Below are 7074 nucleotides of genomic sequence, written 5' to 3' on the forward strand. Positions count from 1 at the left end.
GTTAGAGAACTCAACAATTATTTCTTAGCCCTAATATTGTTTTCAACACTTTTGATTTCATCCAGAGTTGAAAGACTATTTTGACACTCAATGTGACTTTTCCAAAGTGAGTAGTTATTACCATAAAATATCAGACTGTCCTTCTTGTAATTTTCCATCTCGCATCACCTCAAGCGATTAAGCTTCTTTAGAGGAACCTACTCTAATACCAAATGATGAAATAGCTTTGATACCAATTGATGAAATAGGGCAGACAACTAAGAGGGGGTGATGTGAATCAACTGTCTCAAAGCTGAAGCAACTTAAACTTAATCTCAAATCTGATAATTAAATATGAAGGCATAAATCATCAACACACATAATACCAAGATTTGTTTTATGTTGAAAATTGATTAAGGGATAAAACATGGTGGGGATGAACCAATAAATAGGTATACTCTGTTAGAAGTATTACAATGAAAAATACACATGTATTCAGGCACACTGCCTAGAGCTCACTACTTAAAATAAGAAAGGGCTACAACCCATAGAAGGTTCAGTGCCTTACAAACAAATTTGGATCACATCCAAAAATAATGAACTAAAGAATAGCATCTCCTTAATGTCTGGTTCAGTTCCATTGAAGCACAATTTGTTTTCCTTCTTATCACGTCTTCTTTGTCCTCAGAAGATGTATACACTCAATGCACTCACTCATCCACTCACTTCGCACTCACACTCAATTACAATATTATTACATTTATTTATACATGATATCAACCTATTCATCCAAGCTCGGCTCAACACTCATCACCTAATTACAAAAATTTAATCACACTCAATGTAGTTTACATGTAGACCGAGTAATCTCAGTCAATACATAACACAGACCCAAATCAATTGCCTCAAACATGCTACACCTCCAAAAATTCTGCCTTCATCATCCGCAACACGCTACAATCATTCGATCAGCCAAAAACATGAAGACCACCTACATACTAAAAGAAATAATCAATTGCAAGCTCAATGATCAATGCATACCACCATAATAAAAGGTACACAATCCAAAAACATCCACAATTATCATGAATTACCATAGAAATATCCACACCAACACAAATTACTAGAATCATTGGTATCTTCATACCAGACCTCAGAAACACTAATTGCAATAACTGTCGACCTTGAAAATCACTTGTGGACTTCCCAACTGTGAACCACTTGAGTTGAGGACACACAAGTCAACATTCTAAATATACCACCAAATCTGCAAAACAAGATATTACAATGTAAAGCAATGCAAATCAAAATACTATCACTCTATCATCACTAAACAACTAAGAAACCAGCCACAACACAGATACTCATAACTCAATCAAATCTTCATGTTGATCTCTAAGACTTGAACCGAATCAACCATAGACATTCCTATAAAAACCCTTTAATACGCAAACTCTGATCTTGCACATTCTGAACAAACTAACTCACTAAACTTCACTATATCACTGTCACTGACAAAGAAATATGTTGACAATAATAATAACACATCTCTCAAATATCTCTTAAGCATATATTTGCAGCATTCTTCCAATAGGTTATCCCTTCTTGTTTGGATATTTACTTACATGTTTAACAATGTATTTTTTGGGATCGCTGCCATTGAAAGAAAATATAATACGGAAATCATAAGTACCAGTTGTGAAGCAAATTTATCGATATCTAGGATGTTTAGAAAAGAAAGATGAAGCATGTGAGAGTTAATTTATGGAATTTCAAAAGGTCCGGTGTATGGTCCTAGTACATCTTGTTAGTAGTTCAACTAAAGAGAGTTCCCCCTCTAGAAAGAGAAGATTGAAGAGTATATTATCTATTGTTCCTCTAGAACCAAAGAAACAAAAGATTGATCAAAAGTAGAAAAGAAATGTTGAGATTGATGATCTAGAACTACCAGTGGCTGAGGAAAAGTTGAACATTAAAAAATAAGAAAAATATGATTCAAGTATAGATGAACCATACAAGACTATAAATTTGCTAAAAATCCTAAATGAAGAAGATGGCATAAGGAAAATTGGAGAGATGTGTTTTGAAAGTTTTGAAAAAGACAAAATCAAAAGAGTGTTAGTAAATGATACATTTTAAAATAACATTACAATGGAAGGTGTTGTTGATGCTCTTCCAGAAGCATTAGTTGAGATAAGTAGAGAACATATGTTGCCTCCACTAGAACAAACTATTAAGATAGGTGATGTGTAAGATGTGTTGGAGAAGGAATGCTACAGAGCTCAAAAAATATTGACTGAATGCATAAATGAAATGGACTACATAGAAAATGTAAATAGAGTTTATAGGTATTGTCTCTAGTGGTTAGCAAACCCAAAAGTCTATAAGGTGAAAATTGAATCCATTGAAACTAAGCTAAACCCGATTATAAAAATATTTTATTTCTTGAGTGATAAGGATGGTCGTTAGATGAAAAAGATAGATTCTTTGCAAACATATTTGGTATCGCTTCAAATGAAAAAGGAAGAAATTGTGAATATCTTTTGGAAAGTGAAAGAAATTGTTGAAGTCAGATTGGAACACTTTTCCAAACTCCTTATAGATGTAGAAGAATATGAGAAGAATCCTACTATTCTAGATAATTTAACTCATTTTATTGATTTGTTGGTTGAAACCAAATGCTTGTTGGTGAGTATCAAAGTGACAGTGAATTCCTGGAAGGTTCTCCTTCCTAAACTTTGAGAAAAACACAAGTGGATCTTTCAGAAGAAGAGTGGATAAGATTCTTTTGTTGATGCACAATTTTGACACCTTTTTTGAAGATACCCTTTGTCCTTGATGTTAAAGGGGGAGAAATGGAGAAAGAGGGAGATTATGGAGAAATATGGAGAATATGGAGTAATATAGAAATGTAACATAGATGTATACAAGTGAGTTTCTTTTTTGGGAACATATTTTTTCATCAATGACAAGGGGGAGATTGTTAGCCTTGTATGAATGTTTATCAATGATATCAAACCAATGATATAGTTTTCTCTTAATGTAGCAACTCAAGTAGCCGATCAAGCAACAGTAGAAGATAGGTATGTATGTGATGTTGACTAGTAGTGAAAGATAAGCATCAATGACAAGGGGGAGATTGTTAGCCTTGTATGAATGTTTATCAATGATATCAAACCAATGATATAGTTTTCTCTTAATGTAGCAACTCAAGTAGCCGATCAAGCAACAATAGAAGATAGGTATGTATGTGATGTTGACTAGTAGTGAAAGATAAGTATGTAGAATAAGGTTAGCTAAATGTGTTACATATGGGAGATGATATTATAATAGTACTTCCTAGAAGATCTTGTTTTTCAAAAAATAGTGTCTAGCATGACATGAATGAGTCTCTCATTTAACTAATTTTTCTCTTGGTTGTGGTAAATTGAATCTATATTTGGATGTTCATGTTGGGTGACAATGTTGCAATATTATAGTATTATCTATAGTTCTTGTACTTTGGAATATATGGTATTCATGACTATATCAAATGTAAGGTTATGGAAGCTGGCATGCTTGGAAATTTATGTTTTGGGTCCAATAGACATAGTTTTGCTCAAATAGTTAAGCATGTTGTTTGATAGATAGAAAGGAAGAGCATAGAATATTGTTGAGGCTAATATGGCTATCTAGTTTTTTCAAGGTATTTTTTTGGTCTCGGTAATTATGTAACGTGTTGATTCAAGCAATGCATTATTGTATAGATACTTTTTCCTATGTTTGGCCAACTTATTGTCTTGATGTATCTTCTTACCGATGATCCACATATATAGATATATAAGATGATTTATGCAAGTAATAAAGTAAGAGTGAAAGAGAGTGAGTAAGAGTGTTTGTGTATATAGTGAGTGTGAAGGTGTATAAGGAAGTGTGCAAGCACAGTTATGTTGATACATTGAAGAAAATGGTGCAATGATTCCTTACTAGATTTGTTGCAAGTATTTGTGTTGGTGTAGACAGCTTGAAAAAGGTATTGCAAAGATTCCTTACTGGATCGGCTGCAAGAAATTGTGTTGTTACTTGAGCTAACCTAGAAATGATGTCATGCATTTGTAGATGTAATTTTCTCATTTCTTTTTGTTACTTTTATAACAATGATCTTTTTGGCAGTGAGCTATTGTAACCCAACAATGATCCATCTAGTAGTGAGCATTTTTGTAAACACTATATAAATAGTTATATTATCTTTAGTGTTAACCCTCTCCATGGTTTCTCCCATTTGGGTTTTCCACATACAAAAATTTGGTGTCTATCTTATAGATGCATCATTCATTTGTTTTGCATATGCTCATTCATATTGATGAGATTGATAGTTAAATTTAGTATTAAATAAAAGTTTTATTAATTATGGGAATACTGATTCACACCCCCTCTGAGTATTGCAAAACATTCAAGCATTCAACACAAAAACTACCCCTCTTAAGGTTTGATTGTATTTATTTTGATAAAATAATATTAAAAGAACAAAAAAAAATCAATATTATTTTAGTATAACTTACCAAAATGCTATCTTTTTTCTTACCTAAATGCTTCAAATAAAAATATTTTTTTAGATAACTAATTTTCTAGCGAAATTTTTCTCCTTTGAAAGCCATCCAAATGTTGCTATAGGTTTCTTATAGAAATTTAGGTGGGTAGAAGTAGCTTAAGATTTTATTTATTATAGATGTTTATTATTGCAAGTACTTTATTTTTCATCGAATAACACATGACAACTTAACTTCTAGAAATATTTATCAAATCTATAATTATTACATTAGCTAAGAAAGTATAAAATCAAAGCTTATATATAGGTTACTCTACCATAAGAAGAGCTCTAATTTCTCTCATTTTAACTATTTTTTTTATTTAGAAAGCTTGATGGCCCTATATTTTAGGACACAATTAATTTCCTCTAATAATTAAATCCAATGTTAGAGATGGTTAAATTTACCATTTGCTAACATCAATCTCTCTCAAGATTATATCTAATTTCCATTCATTTGCCTACTAGTGTTTATAACTCTAGCATAACATCTATCCTTTAACTCCAATTTGTCATGATTCATCCATCACCATTTATATTGAAATTCAATGTAGCCACATGCATTCAAAACCACTTTATTAGAAAATAAATGATAGTCAAGTAACATCCCTGTGATAATATATTATCCATTTTATCAATAAGTAAGTTTTTTATATCATTTAATTGTGTATGAATTCAAATTGAACTTATTTAAATTATCCCCTCAACACTTTATTTCATGTCCAATGTCACTACTTGTCATAATAAATCTCCATAACTAAGAAAACTAAAGCCACGACATGTGTTATGGACATCACTAACTATTATCACATGTTATTTGTGTATGTTTTTCACTAGAAGGTGGTAACATGATTTCCAAAATGTTGCTACTGAAATTTTTTTTATTGTCAAAATAAATTTGAAAGTATAGATAGTTATGTTACATAACATTTAAATAATTTTTATCTTAATTTGGTTACTCCAACATAGATGTGTTGAAATTTTATTTTATTTTCACTAACTCTATATAAAAAAATTCAAAAATTGTGACTTGTAGATTATTGAGAGCCACCAACATGTAAGGAGAGGAGATTGGAGAAATAATGGTGTAACAAAGAGATAAAATTCATGGGAGTAGGGAGAGGCTAGATATATGTTTTAAAATAGGTAGAAACTTTCAATAAAATGTTGTTAGAGGTGTAGAAGCTAGACTCCACAACTTGTGGTGGTATCCTCCATGCTTGTCGAAAAGTGACAACATTAGAATAGATTATAGACTTAGATAAAAGAATAAATTGATTGAGCGATGAGTGAAAAATTTCTCTTTGTACACAACATAAAGATGGAGAGATCATAAAATGGGGAATAAATTATTTAAGAATCTATGTTTTATAGTTTGCGAATAAAGATAGATATTCAAAATATGGAAATATTAAAAAGGCTTATGTTATTCCATGACCTTGATTTCATCCTCATTTCATGTGCTAAAATGAGAAAACAATGAAAATATTACTAGAGTCAGCTGAATTACTATTTTGGAGTTAACAGACATATGTTTGGCATATCTTTATTTGTTTTGATGAGTAGATATTTGACATGTTTGAGATATATAAGTCTCTTTCATTGGTAAGTGGCTAATAGATTACCTTAGTAACAAGAGTATACTTTTAGTGCTAGCATTAGAGATACTTTCAACAACATTTCTCAATATAAGTACACATGTCAATATTTCCTTTTCTTGATAACATTTAATTCTAAATTTCACTTCTAGATTTAAAAGGTGGGTTGAGAGGGTTATAGCAATAATTTCATGTTGCCAATACTTAAATTAATTTGGAAAATATGATGTTGTAACTCTATTATTGTTATTATTTAACTATACTTTTTAATGCCTTATGAGGCATGTTATTAGATATTTAATATTTAAATATCGACCATTCAGGGTATTTTAATTATGTATGATGGTTCCTCTTCACTTAGACTTACCAAGGTTATTCTATCATCTTGTGTGTCTAAGCCTCCTTCATACTTAATTCATTTTTAGAAACCCACAAATCTTGACATGATTAGACTTTTACACTAATATAACTAAAATAAGGGTTACATTGCAACATATTTCCTACTAAATGCCAACATGACGAATTTGACAAATAGGGTATGGATACTTGAATTTTCCTGAATTTTATATGATATTAGATGCAGGATAAATCTATTGTATTGCAAATATAATCCTCTAATAACTACGACATATTTAACAATTTGAACAACTTGACCATACTTGACCATGGAAACAAGAACTTGGATCCTTGCATATTTAAAATCCTAAGATAAGTTTGTGAGGGCCCAACTTGTATGAAATATATACTGTACAAAGAAAATGCATAGTTCTTTAAATGCAACATTTGCAAGCATTATCATTTGTATAAGAAAGAAAACATAGATGACAACTTACATTGTATCCATTGATTGATCCATAAAAATTCTTACGTTAGCAATGCTATTGTCATATTTTCTTTTGTATTTGACAACAGTCAAAGAGATGCAAGAAA

This window comes from Cryptomeria japonica, chromosome 5, assembly GCF_030272615.1.
Source record: "Cryptomeria japonica chromosome 5, Sugi_1.0, whole genome shotgun sequence".
NCBI lineage: Eukaryota > Viridiplantae > Streptophyta > Pinopsida > Cupressales > Cupressaceae > Cryptomeria > Cryptomeria japonica.